Raw genomic sequence first — 19,568 nt, 5'->3', positions numbered from 1 at the left:
AGATTTCTAAAAAGTGGAAGTCTCATAATTTTGCACATTATTATTCGAACGCAGGACCTTTCAATTGCTAGCCGAGCCATGACAAAGAATTCTCACTAAAGTGAGAAAAATCCATAGTAAAGTTTGAATCCATGCGCTTCTGACTACTAACTGCAGAGCACGACCAAGAATTCTCAGATAAAACAACAAATACATATGTGGAGATATATATTAATATTAATACATACATTTATCAGTATGTATGTGGTTAGTGTGAGTGTATTATTCCCAGGTGTTGGTGAGTAATACAGTTTCGGTTGTCTACTATTAGGCGGACAAATAGCCAAACACATTGAATCTTGCAATCTTCCCATCAGCTACACTGGTTGAAGCTAAACTAATTAAATGGTGTCCCATAAATTGCACATTAAACGAAATTTATTGCATTTGTGAAATTATTGCGGCACAGTAACGCACAAACTCTATTAGCACAAACGCGCATACATAGACATGCATACGCGTGTATGTTTGCTTACGAGTATTGGCAAAACTAGGCTGATATTTTCAAATTATAAATACAAGCTGGCGTGTTTGGGGCGGAAACGGAAGTCATGACATGACAATGTGCTCAAAATTGCGTTCGAAATGGCACTAAATATTATTTAGCTACGGCTATGCCGCTATTTATCGAATGTAATAAAGTTGAATCGGCGACCGGCTGCGCGACTATTCGCCTATCAGCCAGCGAAATGTAGCAAATTGAGCTAGAATAATTTTATATTTTTTTCGCTTAAATTTATTTTCATGCAATATTTTTTGTGTTTTTCAACTGGGTCATTCCGGCAAGCTAGCAAACTGGTAGGCTACGACTAAGCAACCACATGCTGCTGGCTGCCATTATGTATTTAGAGCATATTTGAGCCAGCTAAGCGTTTGGGTTTAATGCCCAACTAACTGATTGCTGTTATCCTTTTTCGGCCACACACATAAAAACATATATGCATATGTACTTGTACACCTAAATGTATTCAGATGTGTAGGTGTATGTATTTGCGCCTAACATCGCAACAAATTTCACTAAATGCATTGGTTTATATGAGGATTTTCAGCATTCAACTGAAATCGGATACTTTGCGACCAGCAACAGGGATGTGTGCGTTAAATAACTCAGGCAACCAAACCAAAAAAAAAAAAAAAACAAAAGCAGAGACCATAAACTGTGCAGATTAGTGGTTCATAAATCAAAGAGGCTTTGTGTTGCGGTGGCATGCAGACTATCTATGCATATATGGAGGTATAGTGTATGACAGCACCATACCTGCTCTGCGCTAGGGCCAGCAACTGTTGGAAGCAATTTTTTAATAGCAAATTTAAGTTAGCTTCCGGCTACGTCACAGAATATTTATCTATTTTATGTAGGCAAATTATTGCACTATTTGCTTGCATTAATTTCACACACACACATAAGTACATCCATCACCTACTCTTGCTAATTTGCCAAGCTCTTGGGTCTCATAATTCTTTTTATTTCCATACACATACCTATGCACGTATTATATTTACTTTTAAATCGTTTCGAAGCTTGCGATAACCAGCGGTTGCAGTTTATTGGAATTATAGAAATTTTTTTTAGAAATTCAAAAGGACCTACTTGTGGTGTACTGCCATATATGATGATGAGAAGTGAAAAGGTCTGAGCGTTGTTTCGATTAATTTCGACTATAAAGTTAACATAGTTAGGTTAGCCTTATTTAGAGAAATTTTTTCTGAGTAATCTACAATTTCTGCGCTGTGGCATAAGTGCTCGCATGCTGGGGGAACTTCACGATTTATTTGATTTTATCGATTTTTTTGATTTTTATCGACGACTGGCCCATCAAAGCTTGCTTTATCTTGGACGTTTATTTTATCGCAACGTAAAAGCACCTAGTAGTGCTGAAGAATAAATACAATTTGCCCTTGGTTACCTCCATTCTGAAACACATTCCGGAAACCTCAACTCATAATTAACTTCATAAAATAGAAAACTGCCAAGCAGAACTTCTTTTGCAGAAGCAGAACCTCTAAATCGGCAATGCAATGTGCATATCACATAGCTCATTGAAGACATCTGGCGGGCGGTAAACGCTTAAAACTTTTAACGCAATATTTGCTAGAAAAAAATTCTATGCTCCTATGTATACCCTAGAGATACCAATTTGTCGATTTTTGTGGTTCCACGATTTTGTGGTTGTTCGATACATTGTCCATTCAACAAGTGATTTTAATCGAGGGTAGAAGCACGTGTTGTTAAAAAATAAAATGGAATCTTCGAACGCGTATAAGAGGCATATTTTGTATTTCTTTTATAAAAGTGGTAAAAATGCAACAACTGCTGCTGCAGAAATAAACACTGTTCACGGTAACTGCGACGTGGAGGATGCCCCGCGCGCTGATCGTCCTGAAGTCTTATATTCCGAGGCCTTGCTCGAACTCGTGGAAGCTAAGCCAAATTTGGCAGTCGGTATGATAGCTCAGAGGTTAAATTCATCGCATGGAAGTTTACAGGCACCTGGTTCAGTTGGAAAAGGTTTCAAAGCTGGGAAAATGGGTTCCACATAGACTTTCCGTCGCCAACCTTCAGCAGAGAGTGAATGTATGTTCTCAGCTGCTGCAACGGCTTGAAAATGAAAGTTTTTTGAACCGTATCGTTACTGTTGCTGAAAAATGGGTCCTTCACAATAATCCTGTTCACAAACACCAATGGCTAGATAAAGACGAAACACCAGAAACGACCCCTAGAGATGGCCTTCACCCCAAAAAGATTCTCCTGTCTATTTGGTGGGATATGGCCGGTGTTGTTTATTATGAACTTCTGGGACCAAACCAGACGATAACTGCTGATTATTGCTCCCATCAGCTATAAAACCTGAATGAGACACTTAAAAAAATCGACCGTCTTTAGTGAATAGGCGCAAAGTTTTGTTTCACCACGACAACGCAAGACCTCATACCGCAAGGCAAACATTAGGCAAGCTGAACGAGCTCGGATGGGAGCTAATGCCGCATCCACCATACACTCCGGATATTGCACCTTGTGATTATCACCTTTTCCGTGGGCTTCAATCCCATATGAGTTACAAGAACTAATCCTCAAAATAAGCTATAAAAATGGATATCGAAGCGTATTTTGGCTCCAAGGACGAACAATTTTTTGAGCAGGGAATTAAAAATTTTCCCAAGCGTTGGGAAGACATTGTAAATAATGGAGGAAAATATATTATTTATTAATAAATACTTTAAGCATATTTTTTATTAATTTTAAAACCACTTTTAAAAAGCGCTCGAACGTCTGACCGGATATTATTAGTGAAGCTCTCCTACCACATAATAAATAATACGCAAATAGGTTTCAAACAAACTTTTTTATTTAAAGTGAAGTTTTTATCACTAGTAACAAAATAAGCGATAAGTAAAGTGATCCAAAACAAAAACAAAAATAAATAAAAGTAAAAAAAGATTAAAAAAAAAAGTAAATATCTTGTGTTTTTTTAATTAATTTTTTGTTCTTTTTTTAATTTAGGTTTCACTATAAAAAATAGTGCAAATGCATTTTTGCAAAGACAGAAAACAAATATAAGAAATTAAAAAATATCGACCCATAAAAGTTGTATACCAAATTTACAAAAAGATGCATTGCTTGCTATGTAAATTCAATGGTTATTTTTAAAGCATTGACGGCACGAGTAAATTTTAAATAAAAATATAAAAATAGAGGTCACGCATTCTTTAGGCAAAATCCAGTAAAACTTTATTATATTGTTTTGAGGGCCATTTTAATGTATATACATACACATTTATAATTATAATTGACGCGCATGCAATCTTCTTCTTGAATTTGTGATATGAATTTTCGTGTTGTCCTACAAATGGATATACTTTGTGCCGCCTACGAGCGGTAGATGCTTTTTCGGCGAAGCTTTTTCATGGCAGAAAAGCACCTAGAAGTTTGCCTCTTGATAGCAAGGGGCAACCGCTATTAGCAAAAACTTTTTCTAGCAATTTTTGATTTATCTCCACACAGAGGTTATTGAACCGCACCATATACCGGGTGGCCATCAGGCACAAAGCCACTTGGCTGCGATGACCGTCATCGCTACAAAAACACATAATTAGATAGCTACTTATTTACAAGTAAAACATTTTACAGCTAATGTACGTTGATTTATTGTGTTTCCTACTCTAGTTACATTTTTGGTTATGCAACTTTGTTGGCCATTTGAATATACTAATGCAGCTAATTTTTTTCCATAGAATATTATAAAATTAGTACACACTGTTTTCTGTGATACCCAATTTGCTAGCGCACTGCTGTTTTGAGGTTAATTTGGTTTGCTAATTTATCATGAGAGGAAGCGTTACCAAGTTATTTATATCTATTTGAAATAAATGGTTCAAATTGCATAAATAAGACCGTGCGTTAAAAACCAGTTTTTCGTATCAAAAATGGCCTTCATATGCACTTGAAACTATGGGTTTTGCATAGAAATGCCTTTTAGATTTTCAGTTGCACAACGATATAGTGTTTTTAAAGAACTTAAAATTTTCAAAGGTGAGAACGTAAGCAGAGGTATTCATTGCGTATACGTTATTCATAGGAATATTCGATTCCATATATTTTTTCATTTTTATAAAACAGCAAGAACGAAGTTGAGTTATGCATTTCTATCACGTCAGTCCTTAAGTTCGTGCGTTTTTTAAAGGTGATTTTAAAATTAATAAAAAATATGCTTAAAGTATTTATTAATCAATAATAAATTTTCCTTCATTATTTACAATGTCTTCCCAATGTTTAGGCAAACTTTTAATTCCCTGCTCAAAAAATTGTTTGTCCTTGGAGCCAAAATACGTTTCGATATCCTTTCTCATAGCTGCTGTTGAGGAGTAGTTCTTTTTACTCATATGGGATTGAAGTTCACGGAAAAGGTGATAATCACAAGGTGCAATATCCGGAGAGTATGGTGGATGCGGCATTAGCTCCCATCCGAGGTCGTTCAGCTTGCCCAATGTTTGCCTTGCGGTATGGGGTCTTGCGTTGTCGTGGTGAAACAAAACTTTGCGCCTATTCACTGAAGACGGTCGATTTTTGTTAAGTGCTTCATTCAGGTTTGAGAGCTGATGGGAATAATAATCAGCAGTTATCGTCTGGTCTGGTTCCAGAAGTTCATAATAAACACAATCGGCCATATCCCACCAAATAGACAGGAGAATCTTTTTGGGGAGAAGGCCGACCCCCGTTGGGTGAAGGCCGACCCCTAGAGGTTCTGGTGTTTTATCTTTATCTAACCATTGGTGTTTGTGAACAGGATTATTGTGAAGAACCCATTTTTCATCATCAGTAACGATACGGTTCAAAAAACTTTCATTTTCAAGCCGTTGCAGCAGCTGAGAACACACATTCACTCTCTGCTGAAGATTGGCGACGGAAAGTCTATGTGGAACCCATTTTCCCAGCTTTGAAACCTTTTCCAACTGAGCCAGGCGCCTGTGAACTGTTCCGTGCGATGAATTTAACCCCTGAGCTATCATATCGACTGCCAAATTTGGCTCAGCTTCCACGAGTTCGAGCAAGGCCTCGGAGTTAAAGACTTCAGGACGAGCAGCGCGTGGGGCATCCTCCACGTCGCAGTTACCATTTCGGAATTTTAAAAACCACTTTTGCGCATTCCCTACACTCACGGTATCCTCCCGTGAACAGTGTTTATGGTATTTCTGGAGCAGTAGTTGTTGCATTTTTACCACTTTTATAAAAAAAATACGAAATATGCCTCTTATACGCGTTCGAAGATTTCATTTTATTTTTTAACAATACGTACTTCTATCCACGATAAAAATCGTTTGTTAAATTCGAAATTTATCAAAAAAGATATATGATAAATAGTTCCGTTACATTCCGTGTGCAAAATCGTACAAAAGTGAAATTATGCGTAAAATACGCACGAATTTATGGACTGACCTGATACATACATACATACCTTTTATATAAATACATATATTTTTTCACAATAATTCGTTAAAATTTTTTTTATTTTTTGTAATGAGAAAATTTGAGCCTCCTTAAGAATAAATTTTTCAATGGTACCTTTTTACCTTTCCTCAACAAGTATAGTGTGTTCCGACGGAAAGTAAAAAAAAAATTGTTTAATAGGTACATATATTTTTTTTCGTCTGGTATTCATATTAATATCACAAAGGGCGTACAAGTATTTAAGACTATTTTTTGAAAAAAGTAAATAGATGAGCGAATGAAAAACTGCATATGCAGTATTACTGTACGAAATTAATAGATCGAAAAATCATAAGTTTCGAGGACTAGCAAAAGTAGGAAATTTTATTAAAATGAACGCGAAACATCACTTTTTTCTACGAAAAATATTAAAAAAAAATCTCTTTAGAATTAAAGTAATAACGCTTCATCTGCAAAACAACCCCTTTTTAATCTAAGCTCAAATGTATAAAAAATATCTCAACTTACTTGCATACCTTACTTTCACAAATAACGACTATGAGTATAACAAAAAATTGTAAAGTAAAGGTACTTCATTAATCGAAATAACGTATACTGTAAATCAAAAGAAAGCATAGCACAATTGCCTATAGAGGCCACACTTTTCAACATGGCCCACAAATGAATTGAACCAACATTTACCGTCATGCATCAGCGTCTGAAAGGGATAATGGCATTGTGTTCACGATACGAAAGATGTATTTCAGTTAAGGAACAAGAAATTGGAAAAAAAATTATAACTTTTATTCATTAAGTAGCAGCGAACTGGTCGTTCGTCCCTCACCCTAATGTATATGCGAGTGCATTTAAAATAGCACAATTCATATATCACTGCTGCAAAACACCGGAAATGTAACGAGGCGTCAAATGTGGGCAAATAGAGTTGTCAACATTGATAGAATGTTTCGATTATAGTACGCCGCAAGGTACGCTAGGAAATAAACGTATTCAGTGCATACCAGTTTTTATAATGACTATACTACAGCCTTCACATTACGAACAGTTTACATTTGCGGCGCCCTCGATACGATTTATTACGTTTAGGCTCTAAGTTATATGCTATTTACTTTTCTGCCTTTAAAATGAATTTCTTGACTGCAAATAGAACTTTCACGTTTTTTTTCTCTTTTTTTCTTTTGCTTTTTTTCTAGGACGAACTCTCGACGTTTTTGTTGTGAATTACAGTTTAAATAGGGCCTTTGTTTGAATATAATGGTTTCATATGTATGTGTGTATTTACACTTATGGACAGAATAATAGAACCGATATACCAGTTTTGACTACTTTTGTATTGTTTTTTTTTTTCTAATTTGATCATATATATCAAGATTTTAAACCATGTAGAAGGCTTAAAAAAATTCGTGAAATTTTCATCAAAATTTCAAACTTTTTATTCGCAAATAAAAAAATTCGAGTGCATAGAAAGTGTTCTATGGTATCTTCTTTTTCAGTCGTTTTTTGCGGCCCGTATTCCATTCTGGGCATGTCATTCTACTAGTTGTACAGGTCAGGGACTGAGACCTCAGGTTGTTGGCAGCACTGATAATATGTTTATCTAAGAGCTTTTTACAAGTTGCTAAACGTATAGGTATGTTTGCTCTGTCTGGTTGGATCGGTAATGTGGTACCCAATCTCGCTAGTTCATCTGCTTTGCAGTTGCCTTATATGTCTCTATGACCCGGCACCCAGTGCAGGTTTATTAAAAAGTACTGTGGTAGTTTTGTCAAAACGTCGCCATATTCTTTTACTGTCTTCGAGTTAATATTAGGCGATTTTATAGCTTTCAGGGCCGATTGGCTATCTTGATATATGTTTATATCTCTTGTGGTGAGGACACTTTTATTTAGGGCTAGTAGGCCTTCCTTGATAGCCAAAATTTCAGCCAAATACACTGCAGTGATCCGGTAACCGAAATGCGATGTATATTATATGTATATGTAGTATTCTAGCGTGACCCCTTCTGTTAATGGCTAAGTTAGAAGATTCTCTTAACCTAAGTGCCGATTTCGCTGCAGCTGTTTGCTGTAGGCTTCAATCGGTAATAAGTGCAGCATGACATTCATCGCTGCCGTGGGCGTAGTCTTTAGTGCCCAGCTTATGCAGAGACTAGCGCCCCTTTGAATACTTTCTGGCCACCAGATTAAGACACCATATGTCATGATAGGCCGTACCACCGCTGTAAATAGCCAGTGTACTATTTTTGGGGTTAGGCCCAGGAATTAATAACTAAAAGACCAGCGAAAATATTTGACCGAGCCAAACGTATTTCGATGAGAAAAGTCGCCACAAGTCCCCAGATTTTGAAAAGAAATCTCGCTAGTAAGCTTAGAGATGTGTGTCAGGTCGAAGTTTTTCATGAAACAGTCCTCCAATTTTGTAAAAATACTATTTCAAATTACACTTCACGAATTGCTCGAAAGAAGCCTTTGCGCTCCGCACAGCAATCTAAAGAGCGGTTATCTTCGGCTAAAACATACCTAGCTGAACGAGGTAGCTACTGGGTAGCTACGCGATGCGACTAAAGTAATACTCTGCTACAACGATGGACCCAATTATTAAAAGTACTGGAAAGGCGGCAGTGAAATATGGCAAACTTTCAGTTATTGGACGCATATCCAGCAAGAGATTGGTGATTTGGTGTTTATAGACGATCAGACGGATGTACGGTAATACTTGAATATTCTGCAATAACATTTGATAAATAGTGCAACCAAATTTGGCTCATTGTTGACAAGAAACCTCAGTTTAAATTCTACCAGGGCAACCATCCAAAACATTAAACGCATTTGATCAGAATGTAGCTGCTTTTTACTGCATTAAAGTACTCGGTATACCAGCCCAAATCACGAATATTAATCCAATAGAAAACTTTTGGGGGCATATTTAAAGAAAAAGGTTGCAAAAGCATACTCAAAAGCTCGAGCCGAGTTCAAAAATATTATTTCCGAGGAATGACGCAAGCCATCCTAAAACTATGATGTTCAAAAATTGAATCGTTATATGAGAAGCAGATTACAGAGGGTTACAGATGCTCGCGATAGTCATAAAAAGTACTGATTCACATTTTATTTTTTTAAATATACAAATTAAGGCTATTACGTGCAAATCTAAAGAGACTTTCTTGACAGCTGTGTTTGAAGGGTTGTGTTTATAGGGTTTTTGATTTTTATTTTGTGTTATTATTTTTTTTTTTTTTATCTAATTTTATTTTCTATTTTGTAAAATATTTAGGCACCGTAGTATTACGTTTGGTTCATCCATAAGCGCCAGTTGTGCTTACCAAATAGAGCCAACGAATGAAAGAAAAACATAAAAATATATTTTTTTTCTTAAGCAATGTGTCTGAATTTCGTTAGATTAGTAACGAGGGTTGTAAAAGGGTTTGATAAAAAAATAAACATCAAAAACAAAAAAATATCGGGTGTACCACTAATTAATTTCGTATTTGTGACTAACCTCATATCTATTTATGTAGTCAATATTTTGACAGTGACAGCTATTCTATGTTAAAGCACGCCAAAAAATCAAGTAAATTTGATATGTGACAGTGAATATTAGTAAACACATAAATTTTTTTTATTATAGTCAAAATGTCAAATTACGTTCCAACAAAACAGCATTTGCGGGGAGGTTTGTTTTTGTTCTTCAATTTAAAGAAAAGTGCAACAGAAACACATCGTTTACTCTCAGAAGCTTATTCTGAATATGATCCAGAGGTTAGAGTATGTCAGCAGTGGTCTGCGCGATTTAAAAGTGGTGATTTTGACACGAAGACAAAGAGCGATCAGGTCCATCAAAAAACTTTGAAGTCAAAGAATTGAAGGCATTACTCGATCAAGATCGATGTCAAACTCAAAAAGAACTTGGAAATACATTGAAAGTCACTCAACAAGCCATTTCTAAAAGTTTAAAAGCAGTCGGATACATTAACACGAATTGAAGACGTGAGACGTTGAGAGACGATTTTGCATGCCTGAAATGCTGCTTAATTGCCACAAAAAGAAATCGTTTTTGCATCATATTGTCACTGGCGATGAAAAGTGGATTCATTATGACAACCCAAAGCGTAAAAGATGATATGTGAAGCCAGGCCAACCAGCCAAATCGACACCGAAGCCGAATATTCATGGTTTGAAGGTAATGTTCTGTTTTTGGTGGGATTAGAAGGGTGTGCTGTACTATGAGCTGTTAAAATTGGGCCAAGCGATCACGGGAGAACTATACAGGCAACAATTGATACGTTTGAAGCAAGCAATATCCGAAAAAGGGCCAGAATGGGCAACCATGCACGAGAAATTGATTTTCCATCGTGACAATGCTCGGCCGGTTGCAGTACCGGTCAAAAATTATTTGGAAAATGCCGAATGGGAAATTCTACCTCACGCGCCTTATAGCTCAGACATAGCTCCTTCGGATTACCACTTGTTTCGGTCGATGCAGAATCAACTTTCTGGAATACGGTTCACCAATGTTGAAGGTATTAAAAAATGGATTGATGACTTTCTCGGCGCAAAAGGTGAGAAGTTTTTTGGAATGGAATCCATAAATTGCCTGAAAGATGGGGAAAAGTTGCCGCTTCCTATGGACAGTATTTTGAATAATATATTTTTTCACTTTTATACTTAAATAAAATACGAAATTAATTAGTTGTACAGCCAATATTTTTTGAAAATTAGTCAAAATGTTAAGGTACTGTCGTTTTGTTGCAGGGTGTACATATGTATCTATTTATATTTTCTATGTATTTGTATAAGCTTGAAAAGTGAATATTTTTGTAGAATTGCAGTTGGTTGTTAAGAAATAAACGCGAAAACGAAATGAAATTTTATGCAGAAGAATAAGTGTGTCAGAAAATTTATTTCATCAATTTAAAAGTAAATTGCTTGGAGGATTGTAGCACTACGACGAAGCGTCTTACATACACATGCAGACATGCACGTCTATACTGCAATAAAAATAGCAACAAAAATTACAAAAAAAGGTGACAGTAACCGCAGCCGACAGCAAGACGACCATACAAACATACACATACACAAACCAGCGGCGGCAGCAACAAATGTGCACACACACACAGCACTAACAACAACACTAACACCAGCAACAGTATCAACAATGGCAGCAACAAAATTTCAAAAACAACCAAGGCAATCAAAAACGAAAATAAAGAAACATTGAAAAATGAGGACAATGTACGATAAAGCCACGAAGAAAAATTACTTTTATACCGTAGCACCTTACAAGTCGCTTAGTAAATGTGTTTGTAGGTAACATACATACGCACATACAAAATATGTTTGAGTGTGTGTATGTATAACTTTATTCTGTGCAGGAATTCGATTGCGAGTCTAAGCTTTGCTGCTGCTGCTGCTGGCACTGCGCGCTTTAAATTGCCGCTGTGTGGAAGTTTTTCTGTTTTGTTGCTTAAAATCGATTATGTTTTCATATTGGCTGCACGAATGCGTATGGATGTGTGTGGGCTTTGTGCCCACTTATATAGGTTGCTGGTATAGTATTTTCGATATGTCGTAGCAATTTTGCTTGTGTACGCCAATTATACTTGCACACGCATACACATCAATGCTAAGCACACATATATGTTGCATATATAGAAAGGTGTGTGTGTGTGTTTGTGCATTCAATTGAGCGCGATAATTTAAAGTTTCGCGGCTGTTGCAGGTGTTTTGACGCATTTTCGCGTAAAAATTATGTTTTCAATTTGTGAGAAAATTGGCTTGCATACCCGAACAATTTTTTATTTCATTCGCTCACGTAATTTTTTGTACCCACGCACGCTCTAACTTCGAAAATACTTAAAATGATAAGAGAATTCGGATTAGCTGGGCACTAGTATTTTTATGATTTTTTTGTACTAACTGATACTCAATAAGGGTAACGCTAACGTTTAAGGTTTCATTTCTACCTCTAACAGCAAATTGAATGCATTTAATGCGAGAAAACTAAATATATATATTTTTTTTATTAACTTGAAGCCGAATAAGTTGGTGCGTGACTACCATTCGGAAGTGTACAAGTTTGAAGCCCGGGCAAGGAATACGAATTGATAAAAAAGTGTTTTCTAATGGCGGTCGGACAATAGCAGAGCTTCTGCCATGAAAAAGCATCTGCCGTTAAATGTTGATTAAAAACATTTTTTAATATTCACACGCACCGTCTGTCTGTCAATTATAACTTAAGCACTTGTAGCAAACAGTGAAAACCTAAGCAAGCTAACTTGTTTACTAGAATCTCATGCGACACTTGACCTTAGAGAGGTCAGTGAAAACGCAATCAATTTGGAGTCCTTTGAAAAACGGCGACATACAGAAATCGCTTAAAATAGAAAAATTTTTAATTGTAGAGCGGCCAGTTACAAAACCATTCTAGTTTGGTTTAATTAAAACATTGTGCGTTTCGCTAAAGCTCAGCTGCTGAGTGGGTTCGGACACCTACTCAGAACGTGCGACAGTTGGACTACGAAGAACTACTTTTTATGGGCAGTAAGAAGCGTGAAATCAAGCAATCAAAGATCACGGCGAGTGGCGGATAAGATGGAACGACGAGCTAGATCAACTGATAAAGGGCGAAAACGTTATACGTTTCATCAAAGCGCAGCGGTTAAGATGGCTGGGTCACATTACAAGAATGGACGGTACGAGCGCGCAGAAGAAAATCGTAGAAGCCAGAGCGTTCAGCACTAAAGCAAGAGGAATGCCGAGAACAAGATGGACCGACGAGCTAGAGGACGACATAAAGAAACTTAGTATAACGAACTGGAAAAAAGTTGCAAGCGTTCGAGACGTATGGAGGTCCCACGTGTAGTAGGCCAAAGCTCACAAAGAGCTGTAGAGCCAAAAGATGATGATGAAGAAGCGTAAAGGACCGCCAAGCAGGTGATATGGATGCAAATTTACGCCTTATAAATGCTAGGAGAAGTGACGCAAAGAACCAAGTCGTATGACGCGCGATTGTGAAGGAAGCACTGGTTTAACCCAAGCTGTAAATGTATACATATATAATATTAGAGATATCGATTGCTTCAATTTTTACGCTCCCGAGATTTTCGGGATCTCGTTGTTACAATATGTCGGGATAAGACCCTGAATTTGTAACAACTTAAGCCGAAAAAATCTCGTCGATATTCTTTGAGAGCTCACCTACCATGTAATTATTTTTGCAATCAGTAGACTATGTATGGTCAGGTGAAAATTTCTGATCATTTTGTCGCTTTACTTCGAAAAGTAAGTAGTTATTATTATTTTTTTTTATCTTCCGATTACTGATTGCTGTACCCAAATACTGTTTGCTCTGCAAAAGCATAGCTTCCATTTTTTGTTCAAAAAATTGAAAATTCGTCCATCTTATGGATTACCTTTAAAACGAAGATAATATTTTATTTTAATTTTTTTATTCTAATTTGAGAAATAAACAAACAATTGTTCTTACTGACGACTTATTACAAAAGAAAGTTTAACAGAAAATACTCACTTACTCATCCAATATCTTCTTACTCACCAAATACAAAAAAATAGTGTGATTAAAAAAATTAAAATAATTTCGAGAAAGTTACCTGAGCGATACATGAAAGGTGTGGATTACACTTTGAATAAAAAAAGTCCGATTTTTCATCACTAAATGCTTTGAGTTAAATAAAATTTAAAGCTTTAAGTTACCCACCCAATATTAGCCTATGTATAAGTGTATATAATATAGGAAAAAAATTCGCCATCAAAAAAAATTATGTTTCATAATAAATACGAACCTTGTATGTATTTTTATTAATCTACATTGTCAAAACCTACCGATATTCATTCTGACCTATCAATCTACAAAAATTTCTCTGGCATATTATTACCAAATGTATGCAATCAATGAAAAAAGTATCACAAAAACTTCAAGGTACTAAACTTTTTCATGCACAATTTCGTAATTCCTATGCTGATACTTGGTTTCACCTATGCAGTGAAGTTTGCCGTTATAAATTGCCATGATTTGCTGAACGATGGAAAGTAAAAGCCGTTTTTAATACAAAGGCATACACTTCTAATGTCTTTGCTACCCAGCTGTGAAAAGTTAAACTTATAAAAACATATTCTGGTTCATGAGCTGGTACTCGAATCTAATGTTAGAAGCCATACTAGTTCCAGAGTAACTAGATTTGTAGCAGTTGAAAAATTACCAATTAAAGGTGCGAGCAAAAAAAAAAAGGAATAAGTATGCGTACATCAACAGTTTCGGATGGCCAAGAAAAGAACTGAATGTAAGCTATATGATGGAGTCAAGCACATGCTTCTTTTTGTCCATAATGAACTGGTTCACTACTGCCTTTAAATTGATGCGTGGACTTATTCGTTTATTCATTAAACGGTATATTGCTGATGGGGGAGCAATAGAAATTTGACATCACCATAGAGCGATGCCCACCAGCAACTTCAAAGGTTTCGTAATGCTTTTAGTGATTTTCTTACCTATAACTGAAAATGATTACCCACATAAAGTTACATGAAATTTTTATATTTTACTATAATATATACAATATACAATTGGAAAATAATTTTTTAAATATTAGTCTTTGTGATTTTTCTTTGTTTAGTAGGGGGGTTTTTTAATAAGATGGGTTATATTGATATTCCAAGAAAAATGATATTTTTTAATATACTATAAATGATCGAATGTTTATTTCATTATAAAGAGGAAGATATTGCGTTAATAGGGGAAATAACATCAGGCAAATGACCACCACGACCACGCTACGCTTACAGGACAATACCCTTTTCAGGAAATTTTCCATAAGCGAATTGCAAAGTGGCTACCCTATGTCCTCGATAGCCTCGCGAATGCCATCTTTGAGGTCTTGAATCGATCCTGGGCTGTTGGCGTAAACCTTCTCTTTCACGTGTCTCCAAAGAAAAAAGTCACAAGGTGTTAAATCACAAGATCTCCTCTTCGAGAGATAACACGGTCCGGAAACTTTTGCCGTACAAGATCAATGATTTCGTTACTTGTGTGGCACGTAGCACCGTCTTGTTGAAAATAAACATTGTCCAGATCAATACCATAAAAATCGTTAATCATCTCTCGATAGCGCAATCCGTTCACCTGTTATTGGAAAACCTTTCAGAAAGGCCAAAATTTTTGGATTTTTTTTTTACTTCATTTGGAAAACTTAGCAGCTCATAAAGACAAAAATAAGAAAAAAATTAGGCGGGAATTTTTCAAAAATGACAATAAATTGTTTCCCAATAAACTTTAAACAATAAAATAAAGTTTTTATAACATTATTTTTTATCCTAAAAATTGAAATAGAAAAATTAAAATGTATTGCAAAAGAACCAAAGAAACTTTAAAAGACTCTATACCAAATTTTAATACTATATGAAAATAATTTAAAAAATTGAGCATATCTAGAACACGATTTAATATACTTTTATTATAAAGGGGTTTTCAATTGGCGCAGGTCGATTTTGGCGCCCTGTGGCAGCCATTTTGTTTAGGTGACATCTGTCAAATCTTTTGTTTATTATTCAGTTGTTTATGCCAAATCATCCTGGCGACACGATTGAACAGCACGTTCAAATGATAAAACTTTATTATCAAAATGAGTGTTCAATAACGCAAACGTTGCGCGCATTGCGCCCATTTTTCAATAGACGTGGTGGCCCTTCCAATTTCTTATGGCCCATATTGAACCGTATGGACCTAGACGACGTGTGGTTCCAGCTGGACGGCGCTACGTGCCACACAGCAAACGCCATTTTATTCCATTTCAACATCTACCAGCCCTTATTGAAGAACCCTATATTAATGCCTGCAAAATAAATTTTTTTGAGAACAGCATTCCAGTTTCAGATATTTTTCATATATGAAAAGAAATATATCCTAAAAATGTTAAACCATTAAATAAAAATATTTTTTTTCCAATGCTAGACAAAAAAATTCCAAATATGTTGGCGAAAAAATTTAAGCTTCTATCCAAAATAGGAATTTTTTTGAATGCATTTTATATTAAAGTATAAAATATAATAGTTTAAAAATGTCAAAACAACAGAAAATATTTCACAATTATACAAAAATGTTCCGTATTGAATTAACCTCAATATTATAATTTTTTAATTAATTTTTTTCAGTTTATTTCTTAATATGCTGAAGCCTACAAACAAACAAAGTTTCAGGAAAATGTTAGACAATGCCCTGGATATTTCGATCGCTTTACATGGAAACGCACTCATACTCGTACATATAAAAAAGTGTTGGAAAATGGTAGAAGACGAGCAGAAGTGCAGAACTAGCACCTTTGTCTGTAGGGATGGACAGCAGACTATTTTAGATGAACTAACAGTACGGAAAAATAAATGTGACATTTCAGTTATTCATCACAGCCGTGAATGTTACCGTCAACGTCACCATCTGAGTGAATATTGTTCCAAGTCACTCTCACTTTCGTTCACTTTCTTGTTAATTTTTTTTTTGACATATTTCCACCAGCTACTACACAAGTGGTTGGGCATTAGAAAAATGACATGACCATTAGTATCTTTCATTTTCCACAATTGTTTGTAATGTTTTTCTGTCGCTGGCAACTTTTATAAAGATTTTGCTGCTTCACATTTCTTTCCATTCCATTTTCTATTATCTTTTGCTATTTTGTTTTTTCTTTGGCTGCAAAAAATAGGAAAGCAACAAAAAAAAAAAGGTGAACAAATAGCAATGTCAGAACTTGGCATCACACAAAGGTGGATTAAGCAAATGTGAACGCAAATGTACATATATATGAAAGTATACATTTTTTCCTGAAACTTGTGATGCAAATTTACACACAAATGGCTATGTCTGTCATACTTTACGTATGAACATATGTGTGTCTGTTCGAGTTTATGTTGCTCAGCCTAACTTTTCTAATATCTAGCTTATGTACTCGTTGTTCTTTTTGTCTCATATCTTATTTCTGTTTGATTTGTTTTTCTTTGTCATAACTGAGTTTTCTTTGTTCTGGTTTTTTCTAACTGGTTTTTGTTTGTTTTCATTTTATTTCATTTGAAGAAGATTTTTTTTCCTATATCGATTGGGCACTCAATGAATTTTTCATCATCATATATCTTTTGGTTTTATATATTGTGTTACTGATTATTGTTTTTTCTCTTGTTTTTTATAGGCTTGTTGGGATTAATAGAAGGGCATAAAAGCATATTACATAAAAGGAATGCCAACATTTGTTGTTGAAGAGTTAACTTTCTTTAGTAACCTCTGTTTTATGAGGTGTAATCGAACAGAGAACTGCAGTAAATATATACAATAGAAAAATGATTTGAATCAATTACCCTTATAAGTGGGGTGACCAATAATTGTAAGCATCCCCCGATTTTAATAACTACCATTTGGGGGTGCGTAGATTCGAAACTTCGTGCATGAACATCAAATAATAGGAAACGTTTTTTCTAATAGCGGTTGTCCCTCGACAGATAATGGCAAACTTCCCAGTGTATTTCTGCCATGAAAAAGCTCCTTATAAAATCCATTTGCCACTCGGAGTCAGCTTAAGATTGTAGGTCACGCTAACATCAAGACGCACACCACAGAAAATGTTTAAAATCTTATATCAGCCAGGCAGGCGCTAAAAAAAGCAATTAGAAATAGCAAGAAGAAAGTCTCAAGAAGCTTTGTGAGGAAACTGATATCAACCCCTAAGGCACCGCGTACCAGGTGGTATTATCCAAAGCGAAAAGCGTACACACATCCCAAATTACTTGCACAATAAGGCAGCGCAAAATTGTTACTACTCTTTTTCTTCAAAGATCTGAAAACATTTTGCCATCCTGCACACAATACGAAGCAAGTGACATCCCGCGTGTCACCGAGCAGAACTCCAAGCGGAGTGTAATAAAATAGAGTCTAAGAAAGCTACCAAATAGAGCCCTGAAATTAGCGATTTCCAAACGTCGAGACATATTTCCCAAAGAGGTAGAAGATACAAACCTTGTGCTTTTACCCAAAGGCAACAAAAAGCCTGGCGAACCCGAGTCTTACCGACCAATATGCCTTCTAGATACAATGGGAGTTATTCTCGAGAGTATTATTTGCGACAGATTGTAATTTTTCGCTGAAGATAAAGGTATTCTATCCACATACCAGTTTGGCTTCAAGAAATCCCACTCAACAGTGGATGCCATCAAATTCGTGGTAGATTTAGCAACAGAAGCAATTGAGATTTAGCAACAGAAGCAAGAGATGGCGCGGCGTGAAAAAACAGTACGGCGCTGTGGTAACCCTGGACGTTAGAAACGCTTTTAATACTCAACGTATACTGGAAACCCTCGCAAAAATAGGATCGCCTAGTTATATTATCCGAATAATTGAGAGCTATTTCACGGTAGTTCTAATAAGCAGCAGAAAGATAGTAGAAACTATAAATGTAAATGTTGGGATTGTAACTGTTAGTTCAAAACCCGCTATTAAATACCTGGGAGTGATGATTGACAGCCGTTTAAACTTCAAAACGCATCTGGAATATGTCAAACAAAGGCGGACTTAGCCACAGCAAAAGAATCCTATATAGCAGGGTAGTCAGCTCGGTTCTCTTATATGCCGCCCCGATCTGGACTGACGCACTGAACATAAATAGCTACACAAAAAAACCGATAGCCGTCTATCGGCTAAGCGCTTTGCGGACTATCTGCGGCTTCCGTACAATTTCGGACGATGCTTCCTTCGTTTAAGCCGGTCTAGTCCCAGTAGACATTTTTGACAAAAGAAATGCCGAGAGTGTATTTAAGGCTATCCGAGCCCGGCGGTAGAGCAAGTCTTAAAAATATTGCAGAAGAAGAAAGGCGTCGTTCGATCGCATACTGGCAAGACCTTCCATCTAACCCAATTTCTTTCAAGGCACGGAGTGTTTCGAAAATGCGTCCATAGGAGAGGGAAGAAGACACTGATCACGTCTTGTTTCAATGCCCAGTTTTTATGAGAAGCAGTTTTCATGACAGAAATACATTCGGAGGTTTGCCATTGCGATCGAGGGCTATAATTATATATAAGAAAGTGGAGAAATATTAATAATCCTTTTTAATTAGTTTTGAGTAATGAAAATCATTATTTTGACTTTCACGCGACATTTCTTCTTCGTTTGTTAGTATATCATTCCTGGCTAGTTCATAAGTGTCAAATATGACTGACGTATGTTGCCATTTGTAAAAATTATAAGTCTTCCGATATGGAGATTGTATTTGCGTTACCTCGTATTCGCCACTAATAATTAATTACTTTGAAACTCTCTGTCATCTAACAAATAACGCAGTATTTAAACAACGGAAATATACAGGCCTGGTTTGGCTTTTTTTATCAATTTATTCATCATGAATAGGAGAAAAAACGATTGAAAGAAAAGTGTATGTATGGTTGATTACAAAAAAACAAAGACATTTTTTTCATGAACAAAAAAGAAACAAATTTCTAGCTAAAGCAATCGAGTAATTTTTTGGAAAAGATATATGTATTTTAAGCTTCTACTTTAAGAGTGAATTTTTATATTGAAAACCAGAAATTGTGAATA

This window comes from Anastrepha obliqua, chromosome 1 (genome assembly GCF_027943255.1).
Source record: "Anastrepha obliqua isolate idAnaObli1 chromosome 1, idAnaObli1_1.0, whole genome shotgun sequence".
NCBI classification, from domain to species: domain Eukaryota; kingdom Metazoa; phylum Arthropoda; class Insecta; order Diptera; family Tephritidae; genus Anastrepha; species Anastrepha obliqua.
Note: the sequence above shows the minus strand (reverse complement) of the source record.